We start from the raw sequence: 14,625 nt of genomic DNA, 5'->3' as shown, positions 1-14,625 counted from the left end.
TTGAAGAATGGGGTTGGTATTTGTATTGGGATTGCATTAAATGTGTAAATTGCTTTTGGTAGTATTGCCATTTTCACAACATTGAGTCTTCCTAAGAAGTGATTGTATTTAAAGACTATTTCTGAGACAGGAACTCCAGTTCTGTTTAAAAGCACATCTTTGAATATAAAATGTCTAATAGAATAAAAAGTGTTTGTTTATACTTCAATATTTAAAAACAAAACAGTTTTAAGCAAATCTGAGAAGCAGAATTGGCACTATGGTCAAGATTGTCTTGAAAAAAACGGAATTTCTTCAGAACATTATTCATTTCACTGTCAAGGTGAAAATGGTGGATTATTAGATCTGTCCGTCAATAACAACTACTGCCTCCCTTATACTATGTCATCTTGTCTTCATAATTACGGAATACTGTGGGGCAAAATGTTAACGTAAGAAAATAGAAGTCAATGAATTAAAATATTTTCCAAACTTCAGAGGAAAAACACTTCATATTTAGTTTAGTAATTCATGGCATATTACCATAAATAATTTTAACCTTAAAAACTTTTAAAATAAATGTGTATACTTCCGCAAAGTTGTTTAGTGCACAAAACACACGCTCAAATGCCTATAAAGGTTAGGTGAGTAATAAAAATGAGTGAGGGCAGCTTCATTTTAGATGGTAAATGATACCTGACACATAGTTTCAGTGTCAGGGAAGAAAAGAAAATCGTGAAAAATGTATATTTCCTCTCTAAAGTGAATATTAGTATCTATTAGCAACAAATAAATATATCTTTCATAAGTGTAAGACAAGTAGGACTGATTGACTATATGTCAAATTAATTTTTTAAATACTTACAATTAATTATAAATTTTCAGAAAAAGGACAATCAGCACTATTCAAGTCAATGAAATCTATCTAAGAATTGTATTCTGGACAAATATTGGAGCTTGCACATCTGTTCAAATTTTGGAATCACACTTAGAATAAGACTGCACAAGTTCCATTTGTGAATTTCAGGTATGATCCAAGTATTTTCAAATAATTATTACAACATTTGGAGTGGCATTAAATATACTGCAAATTAAAACAGTGTCTAGTAATAGACATAGAATTCATAGATTTCATTTTCAGCATATGATTATGCTTCACTTTCTTTCTCCCTTTTTTAAAAAATTTCTCTTTTTCAATGCCAAATTCCTTAAACTTTGACTTCCTTTGAATCAATGTATGAAGCTTTTTCAACTAGGAAACAACTAGGAAACGATATGTTGTCATGAGAAAACATTGCCATTGGGGCTAGTAAGTCATAACAAAATACTTTATACTCTCTATAGCACAGTTGTACTATATCTAAGAAGTTATTTTGGGATCCCTTTTCCTTACCTCTTAAACAAGGATCATCAAACTAATTCAATATTATTATACAAAGTAGATAAAAAATGATAACCAGTCACAACATTAACTAGTGCAAAATGGAACCCAAGTAGTTGTTGATATTACCAGTACAACTTTGCAAATGAAATAAGTGAAATACAGAAAATATTTTAAAATAAATTAAAGGACCTCACTTTATGTAGTAAAAAAAAAAATAGAAATCATACCCAAAGGGAAATAAATGTAAAAATAGAAAATGACTCCTATTTTTTTCCAAGTTCTAAAGAAGTGACATAGAAGTTTAATGTGATATCTTCTATAATATCAGTTTGAAATTATCAGTACAAATTTTCAATTAAAACAAGTGAAATGCAGAAAATGTTCTAAAATAAATGATAGGACCTCACTTTATGTAGTAAAAAAAAAAAAAAATAGAAATCATACCCAAAGGAAAACAAATGTAAATTTAGAAAATGACCCGTATTTTGTCCAAGTTGTAAGGAAGTGACACAGAATTTTAATGTGATATCTTTTTAAATATCTGTTTGAATCTTGAAACATCACCAAATCCAAAATGTTATATATTTACATCAATTGGGATGATGGACTAGTTAGATCAGTTAATCTGTCTCCCCAACAGGGATCCCAAAAAAAGCAAGGATGTCTAGTTGTGGATGATAATTCTGGCATCCTGAAATGTGAGGGAAATTATTGAGAGCACAGTCAGACACAGTTGAATGTAAGAAGGGTCCAATTAAAGATATAACCATAACAGATCTGCAAAAAATTATCTGAAGAGTCCTGGGAGGCTAGACTTAGGACCTACAAATAGTCATCTTTTAGTATCCTATCTGCACCTCTTCTCACCTGAAAAACAGCTGAATAAATTTCTTTCTAAATGGATAGACCTCAGACCTTAGACACAAAACTCCTCCTATAAGGAACAGGCCAGTACCATTTTTAATTTAGCACTGAGATACTAATGTATACATAGTGCATGGGAGGTCTCAGAGTACGCAGTTTCTAATTTGAATCTGGCACTGGGAAAATTTGCAAAGACACATTGTGGAAGTTCATGGATGGGTTTATTGTCAAAACTGGCAATTCTCTAAAGCAAAACCATGCCCACTGATGATGCCAAAGCCTATCGTGCTTGATGACAGACTAGGAGTCTCACAAACCATTTCCTATAATGGTCCCAAGAACTTGAGAATCCAGCAACCATTAGCAGGCTTTACTGTGGGGCATCTGGAAAATTCCCAGGCCACATCCAATACTAAGCCTTTTACACACCACATTCAATGGTAGTATAGGAACCTAACTTGACTTCCCATGCTCCTGTCCTAAAACTGACTATCTCTCAAGTCAACCTAGGAGCTTAACACTATGTTCATACATTGCCTCAAGACTCAACATCACAGTACAGATAGATGACAACTTACAGGGATAATAATTTAGAGATTCACTAAGTCACAGGAAGTTTCCCATTTACAGAGCATTTGGTTCACTAAGAGTAAGATATTCAGAAATTCAGTGATTCAGCAGACTTACTACACATAGGTGAACTAGCTCAAAGCCTGCCTTTGTTATTGGCAGTAGGGAAAGTTCAACAGACACAATTGTGGGCCTATTCCCACATCACACTCTCTGCTAGCCCCACAACATGCCAGAATAGAGTGTCCACACATCTTATCAGAGTAAAGTTCAACATATACCTCACTTTACCAGCATTAGATGGGAACCATTACCATTCAACCAACCAAATAAATGGTACTGCTCAATGAATAGATAAATATATAAATACCACATTAGCTATCATAAACACATTTTAAAAAGGAAGTTAAAAAATCAACAAGGACCATGTAATTATAATGTCCTAGAAACTACACGTAACTACAAAACCCACCAAAAAAATTCAAAACAAGATGGAGGGGGGTCGCTTGAGTGGTCAAAATGTGTAATAAATAGAGTAAGAAGAAATAGTAATAAAATACTCTGAGGAAGAATTCAGGAAAAGGATGAGAGAAATGTGTAAAGAATTGAAGGGATCCACAGCCAAAAGAAAGATTTTGCTCCCCTTAAATCAATACAAACCAAATAAATCCAGTGGAATATTGGAAACCACAGGAAAGTAAAAACAATAAAACCAACATTTCAGAAGTTGTCAACATTTGTAACAACAGGAACTAGGCAAGGATGCCCACTACCACCTCTCCTATTCAATAATGCATTGGAAATCTTAGTGATATCAACAAGGCAACAGAAGGAAATAAGAGGTATCCAAATTGGTAAAGAGAAGGTAAAATTATCTCCCTATGCAGATGATATGATAATATACTTAGAAAACTCTAAATACTCAGCAAGAAAACTACTGGACAGAATTGACTAATTCAGCAAAGTGGCAGGATACAAGATCAATACATAAAAAAACAACTGGATTTCTCTACAGTGACAAAGAGAATATAGAACTGGAGCTGAGAGAAACAATACCTTTCACAATAGCTTGTCACAAGATTAAACACTTAGGAGTAAACCTAACCAGAAGCACAAAGGATCTGTTTAAAGAAAATTACAAAACATTATTACAAGAAACAAAAAGAGAACTGGAGAAGTGGAGGAATATCCCTTGCTCATGGATAGGAAGACTCAATATTGTGAAAATGACAATACTACCTAAGGTAATTTACACATTCAATGCAATCCCAATAAATACCAATACCATTCTTTGATATGGAAAAGGCAATCTTGAATTTCATGTGGAATGGAAAGAGGCCCCAAATAAGCAAAGCACTCCTTAAAAAGAAAAACAAGGTAGGAGGCATCTCACTCTCTGATTTCAAATTCTACTACACTGTCGTGGTGGTGAAGACAGCGTGGTACTGGTACAATGATAGACACATGGATCAATGGAAAATAATTGAGAATCCAGAAATCAGCCCAACTACCTATGGCCAACTGAATTTTAACAAGGAGATGAAATCAGTTCAGTGGGGAAACTACAGCCTTTTTAACAAATGGTGCTGGAAAAATTGGAAAACTATCTGCAGAGAACTCAAGGAAGATCCAAACCTCACTCCATATACAAAAACCAATTCAAAGTGGATTATGGACCTAGGACTAAAACCAAGAACTGTAACTTCATTAAAGAAAAGCTTGGAAGAACTCTAGAAGTCCTAATCCACAAACTAAACAGTCTTCCAACGATCCTGGAAAATCTACAACCAGGAGAGGATAAAACAGATGAATGGGACCTTCTAAGTATCAAATCCCTATGCACATCCAAAAACTTCTCCAACAGGGTTAAAAGGGAAGCCACAGACTGGGGGAAAATATTTTGTAATGATATGTCAGACAAGGGACTTCTATCTAGAATTTATAAAATACTCGAGAACCACAACAAGATAAAGGTAAATAACCCAATTGAAAAATGGGCACAGGATATAAACAGACACTTCACCAAGGAAGACATTCAGATGGTGAAAAAATACATGAAGAAATGTTCGAAATCCCTAGCTCTACAAGAGATGCAAATCAAAACAACTATGAGATATCATCTCATCCCAGAAAGAATAGCAAACTTTAACAGAACAGCAAACATCAAATGCTCAAAAGGTTGTGGAGAAGCTGGAACCCTTAACCACTGTTGGTGGGAGTATCAAATGGTGCAATCACTATGGAAGGCTGTATGGCGCTTTCTCAAAAAGTAGCAAATAGAAATGTCATTTGACCCAGTAATTCCAGTACTGGGAATTTACCCAAAAGAGACCATAACTGCCATCAAAGCAGATACATGCACACCCATGTTTATTGTGGTCTTGTTTGCAATAGCAAAGAGTTGGAAACAACCCAAGTGTCCATCAACAAATGAATGGATAGAGAAGCTCTGATATATTCACACAGTGGAATACTATGAAGCATGAAAGAATAAGTAAGTCATGAAAAATTATGTGAAATGGATGACCCTGGAGGACACGATGCTGAGTGAAATATCTCAGTCACAAAAGAATTATGGTGTAGGGGCATTGTTGTAAAATGTGGCTGACATCGGGGTTGAGGGAAGACAGAGAAGGAGTGGAGGAATGATGCATACTGCGTTGAGACAGATGAAGGAGAGAACTGTTTAAAAGGGATTATTGTCATTTTAGGAGTCCAGAATGAAGGCTGCACAATGAATGCAGTGGAGTGGACTTGTGGGGAGGGATTGAATAACAATGAAAGAATTTTTCTTTTACTTTTCAATGAGAAGAGTGAATTTGGGAGCGGGGGACGGGGGGAAAGAAACAATGAATTACTGGAAACCCTAAATCTCTGTAAACTTTCATTTAAATTAATTAAAAAAATTTAAAAGAGCATAATTTATTACATAGAAAACAGTATCAGCAAAAGAGGAGAAAAAGCTTTAACCAAATCTACTTAGGAATAAAGGAGAAACAAGAAGGAAAAAAATTAATAACACATGAAAATTATGTGAGTAGTAAAAGTGAAAAAAAAAACAAAAGCACTGAGAAAATGACAAAATATTCATTTAAGAGTCTAAATGAACCACAAACAGGAGAGATCACAAATGGACAACACCAAGACATATTACAAATCCTCCAAAATAAAATAAAAGGATGTTGTTGTTATTGCTGTTGTTATGTGCTGTCGAGTCATTTGTGACTCATAGTGACCCTACGTACAACAGCCCTAAACCCTGCTCTATCCTGTGCCAATCACATTGCCTCTGACACACCCATTCAGTCACTGAATCAATTCACCTCATAGAGGGTCTTCCCCTCCTGCGTCACCATCCCTCCACCCTCCCAAGCATGATGTCCCTCTCCAACGACCTGTACCTCCTTACAACATGGCCAAAGTATGTCAGACGAAGCCTTGGAATCCTTGCCTCCAAGGAGTAGCCTGGTTTAACCCTCTCTAGGATGAATCTGTTTATTTTCTTGGCAGTCAATGGTACATTCAATACTCTTCTCCAGCACCACAGCTCAAAGGCATCAATTCTCCTTCTATCCTCCCTAGTCATTGTCCAACTCTCTGATGCATAACAAGTGATTGCAAAGACCATAACCTGTATCAGGCGCACCTTAGTCTCCAGAGAGACACTGTTGCTCTTTAGTACTTTAGAGAGGTCCCTAACAGCAGACTATTCCATCGCAATATGTGTTTTTATTTCCTGACTGCTGGTGCCAAGACTGTTGACCATGGAGCCGAGCAAACTGGAGCTGTGAACAATATCAATCTCTTCACCATCCATCCTGATGCTACCAATTGGTCCAGTGGTGAGAATCTTTGTCTTCTTGACATTGATAGAACAAATAAAAACTTAAGGAAAATTAATAATTACCTATAAAGACGAAGCAATAAAACTAACACCTATTTCTTAGCAGAAATCATGTGAGCAAGAAAACAATGGGACGGCATATACAAAACTCTGAAATCAAATAACTGCCAAGCAAGAATCCTATACTCAGCAAAACTTTCATGTAAGTCAGATATAATTTTAAAATCAGAGTGTTCAGAAATGACAATACTAAGAAAATTTGTGAAAATAAGATCAAACGTAGAGAAAATACTAAAGGAAGTTCTTCCCACAGAGACAGTACAGAAAAGTGGATGAAATAAATTAAAACCCAAATAGGAACCCAACATAATGGCATCAATAAAACCTTGCCTATTGATAAGAACACTAAGTATGAATAAATTAAACACAACATTTAAAAGGAAAAGGTAACAGAATAGATAAGAAAACTAAATTCATCAATATACTGTAGACAAGAGATATATCTGAGACATGAGGGAAAAGATTAAAAATCAAAGACTAGAAAATTATGTATCAAGCAAATTACATACAAAAAGGTATGAGTGGTAACATTAATCTCTGATATAACAGACTTCAGAGTAAAAATCAGCATGAAAGACAAAGAAGGACATTTTGTGCAATCAAATGTACTACTATGCAAGGGTCAATAGAACAAGAAGATATAAAGATATAATCTTAATTAATAAGTACAAAGTAAATGACAGAACTGCAAAATAGACAAAACAAAATTTAACAGATATTAAGAAAATAATATATTTCATCACAAAAACAGCAGGGTCTTTTCAATACACCATTCTCAAGGAAGGACAGGACAACTAGAAAAAACATAATAAAGATGCAGATGAATTAAATCACACAATTAAAAAATTCAACCTCACAATAAAAGCTTAATATACATCCTACTGCAGTGTTCACAGAACATTTCCTAGACTAGACCATATTAGGTCAGAAAGGAAACATGGTGTTATGAGCAGCTTAAATGTAAGGAAAATATATTAATTTTGCTGTAACATATTTTGAGATATCTTAAATTGTATTTTGCTGTGGAAAAATATTATCATGAATTTGATGCTTAAGTATAGAAATAAGAATATTTATGAAAAAATATACTTTCAGTGTAACATGCTGAAATATGCCTCTTTGAGGCCTAGAGCCCCACTGACCACAGGAGGTGCAATCCCTTGATATAGGAATGTAACTGATCATAACTTGCCTGTAAAGCTACTGTGTGAATCCTGATAAGGGAATGTAACTTGTTACAGCCCATGTTGCCAAGAGAATGTAACTTGTAAATTTAAGAGTAAGAAATATATTGGGAATCTGATATATAGTAAAAATTAAGATAGGAAATATTTTAAGAACTTGCTAAATCATATGTGAGAATTAAAATAAGAAATATATTAGGAATTCGCTGTTAGGAATTATGTAAAGAATATTTGTGTAAATGTACTGAAGAGTTAATATGTCCAATTAGTCCTCTTAGAGGTCTAGGGCCCCCTGATCACAACAGGTGGAGACGCTGGATAAGGAGATATGACTGGCTAATGCCATGTTGCCAAGGATAGAACATGATTGGTCAAACCTATGTTGCTTTGGGGCTAATGTACTTGATTGAAATCTCAAAGTTGAATGTCATTGGCTGAATATGATGTAGGATCTAGTATCCAAGCTAAGGGTATTTATACCCCAAAGAGCTCAACCTGAAACTCACTCTATGCATTAACCGGGAACACTGACCTGAACACTGAAGACCCAAAGGCTCTTTTAAGAGCCAAAGACTTCAGAGTGAAGACCCAAAGACTCTTTTCAAAGCCAAAAAGTCTAGCGTACACTGATAGACATGAGCTACCGAGACAGTGGAGGATTCTATCCACACCTATGGAGCCTGGCTACATAGAATTGCTGAACTAGCAGAGAACCCCTGGCTACATCAACCGCCTGAACTGTGGAGAACCTCCCTGACTGCACCAATGACCATGAGAGGCAAAAGAAGATGACGAGTTGGGACCCCTGGGTACGTGAGTGTTCTCCACTGTTGATGAATCAACATGTGATGAAGTTATGAATTGCAATGTAGATAAATTGCAATTAATTGTTTAATGCTTACTATGAATTAATGAATCAATATATTGTGGATGAATTTATGAGTTGCAGTGTAAATAAATTGCAATTAACTGATGCTTGTTATGAATCAATGAATCAACATTTTGTGAATTCATTAACTGCAGTGTAGGTAAAATGCAATTGTTGCTATGAATTAATTAATTAATTGTAATTGGCTTTTGTAATATATCTATAAGTACTTAATTAAGGCTCAAGGCTCATGACACATTCAGAAACATTGAAATACTACTAAGCACCTTCTTAGACAATAATTCTATAAAATTATAAATCAACAAGGTAGGGGGTCATGCATTATAAACAAAAGAACATCTTGCTGACTACTACTAGGTAGCAGAAGAAAGAAAAAAAAAATAAATGAAAAGCTCCTGGAAAGAAATGAAAATGAAATTACAATGTACCAAAACCTCTGGGATACAGGAAAAGCAGAGATCAGTTCATAGAAATAAACAAAAGCACAGAAAAGAAGAATCAGTGAAAGTTAATCTTCACAATCAGCAGAAGAGGATAAATAATAAAGATAAAGGAAGAAATAAATGAAATATAAAATGGAATAAAATTAAACTATAAACAAGACTATGGCTTGATTCTTTGAAAGAAGTAGTAACATTGACAAACCAATTAGCAAACCTAACAAAGGAAAAGAAAGAAAAGATATAATTAACTAAAACAAGAAATTAAATGAGTGATGTCACAACAGAACAACTAAAATAAAAAAGTATAATTCTAGTATATTACAAATAACAATACTCCATCAAGTTTGAAAATATAAAGAAAATGGATATATGATTAGAAACTCATGCTCTGTCTAAAATAGCACAGACAGAACCACACTTGGACAAACTCATCAGAAAAGAATAAATTGAACAGATCATTAAAAATTTAAATAAACCAAAATCAATCTCCACAATTGTCTACGTGTTTCCTATTGCCAAAGGGGCTCTTTAGAGTAGTGAGAGAAGATCTTCACCCTGAAACCTACAGCGTCCCTTTTCAGCAGGAAGTAGCTAAGAGAATATGCCATCCCCTTTTTCTTATGAATCAGGGTGAAGTCTCTCTCAGTTAAGAGTGATAGGGTATGGCAAAGGACACACTGACAAATGAGATTAATCAGAACTGACTTTGACAAGCACTGTGGCAATGGGACAATTAAAACAGACTTTCAAGGGGGGGGGAAAGAGGAACTAACTGGGGGGGCAGAGAAAATAATGCAACAATGAATGAATGGAAATCCAAAATCTCTGTAAATGTTCATTAAAGTTAATAAAGTTTAATAAAAATTTAAAAAAATGAATAAAGTCTCAGCCCAGATGACTTCACTGGTGAATTCTACCAAACATTCAGAGAAATGTCAACAATCTTACTCAAATTATTTCAAAAGATAAGAAAAGATGGAACATTTCCAAATTCATTCTACTAGCAGAATAATTCTGATATCAAACCCAGGAAAAATTGCCACTCAAAAACGAAACTTAAGACCAGAATCTCTCATGAACTTAGACACAAAAATAGAATAAAACATCATATTGAAAGAATAATTCATCATGATCACGTGAGATTCTTGGTAGGCATTCACGGATGGTTCAGAAAAAAAATAGTGTAATTTACCACATCAATAAAACAAAACACGAGGTATAGATGACCATCTATATTATTTAGAAAAAGCATTTCCAAACCCTAATGCTCTTTCTTGACTAAAAAACTCAACAAAATAGAGTTAGAGGGACTATCGAGCATTATGCTAAGTGAACTAACTCAGTCTTATAAGGACAAATATTGTATGAGCCCATTATTATAGAACAAGTATAAGGATCCAAGGGGGGGGGGCCTTAATAATAGAGTCATCTGGACTGTGTCTATATTCTTGTGATGATGAATAATGCTGCTATGAACATTGGTGTACATGTCTCCATTTGTGCCCTCAGTTCTCATTTTCTCAGCTCTTATTCCAATAAGTGAAACAGCTGGGTGGTTGTATATAATTACTATGTCCAGCCTTCTGAAGAATCTCCAAACTGCTTTCCAGAGTGGTTGTATCATTTTAAAATCCCAGCAACAATTTATATGAGTTCCTATCTCATCACATTCTCTCTATTATTTATTACTTGCTGTCCTGTTAAACTTTGCCACTGCTACTGGAGTGAGATAGTATTTCATTGTGCTTTTGATTTACAACTCTTTTGCTTCTTGTGATTTTGAGCACATTTTAATATATCTGTTGTTCATTTCAATACCTTCCTCTGTGAAAATTCTGCCCATTTGGTAACTGGATTTTCAGTCTTTTTCTTCTGAAGACCCAGGAGCATTCCGTAAACTTTTTGTTATGAGACCTTTTTCTGAGATAGTATTGTCAAATGTCTGTTTCTAGTCAGTAGGTTTTCTTTTCACCCTGTTGGAAAAAGTTTTTTGATGCACAGGATTTCATCTTTATAAATTTCCATTAATCAATTTTATCCTCTCCAGACTGCATTTCTTATTGTACTGGAAAGCCTCTATGTACTGTACACTAGGCCTACTAAGCTTAATCCTAGTTTGTCTTTTACAAACGTTATGGTTTGGGGTGTTACTCCCAGGTCTCTGATCTACCTTTAGTTGGTTTTTGTGTATGGAATGAGATGTGGATCCTGTTTCAGATTTCTGCAGGTAGCAGTTCTAGTTTTGCCAACACCATTGGTTGAAGAGCTTGTCATTTCCCCATTTCATAGGTTTTATTTCCTAATCAAATATCAGTTGACTATAGAGAGCTGGTCAAGTTCTGGTTTTTTTGCTCTATGTGCTTGTCATTTTACCAGTATCATGATGTGTTGATTACTACTGCTGTGTAGTAGGTTTTGATTTTAGGGAGTATGCCTCCCACTTCATTTTTGTTTCTCAGAAGTGTTTTGCTTATTCAGAGTCTCTTGCCTCACTAAATAAACTTCACGATTGCTCATTCAGTCTTGAGAAGTGAATTTGGTAGCTGTTTTTAGATTGTGTTGAACATGTAGATTGCTTTGGTAGGACCGTCAGTTTCAAAATATTAATTCTTCCTATCCATGAACAGGGCACATTTCCCCATTTCTTTAGGTTTTTCTATTTTGTCTTGCAGAAATGTTCTATAGTTTTCTTTGTGTAGGTCTTTTGTATCTCTAGTTAGGTTGACTCCCAAGTGTCTCAATCTGTGGTTGGCTTTTGTAAATGGCATTGTTTTCTTAGATTCCTTCTCTGAGTTCTCTTTGTTACTGTAGAGGAATCCCACTGATTTTTTGATGTTGTTATTGTTGTTATTGTTATGTGCTGTCAAGTTGCCTGTAACCCGTGGTCTATGTACAGCAGCTCTGAACCCTTCCCTGTCCTGAGCCAGTCTCACTAGATCTGAGACACCGTATTTGGATACTTATCTTATTTCTTGCCACTCTACTAAATTAAACTACTAATTCTAACAGGTTTTTGTTGAGGCTTTGGGGTTTTCTATGTACATTATCATATCATCTGCAGATAGCAATAGTCTAAGCATCTCTTTGTTGATATGAATGGCTTTTATTTCCTTCTTATGTTGTATTGCCCTAGCAAGCACTTCAAATACAATATTGAATAGAAGTGGTGACATTGGGCATCCTTGTCTGGTCCTTGTTTTCAATGAATATGCTTTCAGTTTTTCTCCATTAAGAATAATGCTGGCTCTTGGTTTTGCATATATTCTTCTCACTATGTTGAGGAAATTTTGCTGAGTGTCTTTATCAGGAAGGGGCATCAGATTTTGTCAAATGCTTTTTCTACATCAATTGCTAAGATTTCATTTTTCTTGTTATTTACTGTGTTAATATGGTGAATTACATTGCTTGTTTTTCTTATATTGAACCATCTTTGCATACCTATTATGAATATCATTTGGTCAAGGTGAATTATATTTTATATGCTTTTATATTCTACTGGATTTTGCATCTATATTAATGAAATTTTGGTCTGTAGTTTTTTTCTTATTGATATCTTTTTCCGGTTTAGGTATTGGGATTATGCTTGCTTCAAAGAATGATTCTGGGGTGTTCCCTCCTTTTCAATATTTTTGAAATTGTTTAAGTAGAATGGGTGATATATTCTCTCTGAATGTTTCATAGAATTCAGCTGTGAAGCCATCTGGTCCAGAACTTTTCTTTATAAAAGTCTTTTTTATGACCTTTTCAATTTCTTCTTTAGCGATAGCCCTGTTCGAGTTTTCCATATCTGCCCTTATCAATATGAGTAGGGCACAAGTTTCAAGGAATTTGTCCATTTCCTCTAGGTTTTCCAGTTTATCAGAGTGTAGGTTTTCATAGTATTCTGATATTATCAACTTCATTTCATCTGGTACTGCTGTGATGTCAACTCTAACATTTCTTAAGTTATCTGTATCTTCTTTTTTTTTCTTCTTTTGTTAAGTTTGCCAGTGGAATGTCAATTCTGTTGAACTTTTAAAAAAACCAGCTCCCAGTCTTGTTGATGCTTTCCCTTGGTTTTCTGTTTTCTATCTCATTAATTTCAACTCTTGTCATGATAATTTTTTTTCTTTTCTTCTAGATGCTATGGAATTAGATTGTTCTTTTTCTATTTGATGACCATATTGATTGGATTATTGATTTTTCTTCTTTCTTTCTTTTTTATGTGTGTGCCTATTGCTATGAACTACCCTCTGAGGACAGCCTTAGTTGTATCCCAGAGGTTTTGATATGCTGTATTTCCATTTTCATTTGTTTCAAGGAACTTTTTATTTCTTTTATAACCTAATCATCTAGTCACCTTAGAGTAAGGTTCGTGTAACCCTGGTATGTCCACTTGCTGTACAGAGGTAACTCATGGTTGCTGTGAAGCCGAACACTGTGGCACTGATGAGTCAAATAAGAGAATGGTTACCACGATGGACAGTGTTTGGTGAAGCTCCCTGATTAAAACAAGCTTGGAAGCAGGAGTGGCATCCACTTCCACATGCACATTCACATCCACTTCTCTCTGGAGAAACCCTATAGACCTGGAGAAAGGATGAAAGTTATACAGGGAGATATCCAGGACTTTCATTCATACGGTTGCTATGAGTCACCTGTGACTCAATGGCACTTAACAACAACAACAACAATTTAATCATGTTCTAGCAGAGTTATTTAGCACACACATGGATGGTTTCATAAGCTGTATCCTCCTGTAGTTATTATACAGTTTCATGGAATTATGATCTGAGAATGTACTTCGTATTATTTCTTTGTTTTTAATTTGTTGAGGCTTGCTTTATGTCCTAATATGTGATCAATTCTGGAGAATATATCATGTGCACTTGAGAAAAAAATAGTTGCGTTAGCTCAGTACCCTGAATACATTCACAAGGTCAAATTGGCTTATTGTATAGTTCAGATTTTCTGCATCCTGGTTGAGTATCTTTTGGGTTTACTTATCTTGGTGATAGTGGTGTACTGAAATCTCCTATTGTTGTGGTATTATCAATGTCTTTCTTCAGTTCTGTTAACAGTTGTTTTATATATTTTGCAGCCCTATGATTTATTCATAGCAAATACCTTTTACAAGAAACAAATGCTGGCTATAGTTGTTCTTGGTGTTAATGTGCCGTTGAGTCGTTTGCGACTCATCGCGACACTATGCACAACAGCCCTAAACCCTGCTTTATCCTGTGCCAATCGCACTGCCTCTGACACACTCATCCCGATTACCCCAGTCACTGAATCAATCCATCTCATAGAGGGTCTTCCCCTCCTGTGCTGTGCCTCCACCCTTCCAAGCATGATGTCCCTCTCCAAGGACCTGTCCCTCCTTGCAACATGCCCAAAGTATGTCAGACGAAGCCCCAGAATCCTTGCCT

The sequence above is a fragment of the Elephantulus edwardii genome, unplaced genomic scaffold (assembly GCF_000299155.1).
Source record: "Elephantulus edwardii isolate Elephantulus edwardi_28Jun2011 unplaced genomic scaffold, EleEdw1.0 scaffold00044, whole genome shotgun sequence".
NCBI classification, from domain to species: Eukaryota; Metazoa; Chordata; class Mammalia; order Macroscelidea; family Macroscelididae; genus Elephantulus; species Elephantulus edwardii.
The sequence above is the reverse complement of the archived record's forward strand: the minus strand, read 5'-3'. Positions refer to the sequence as shown.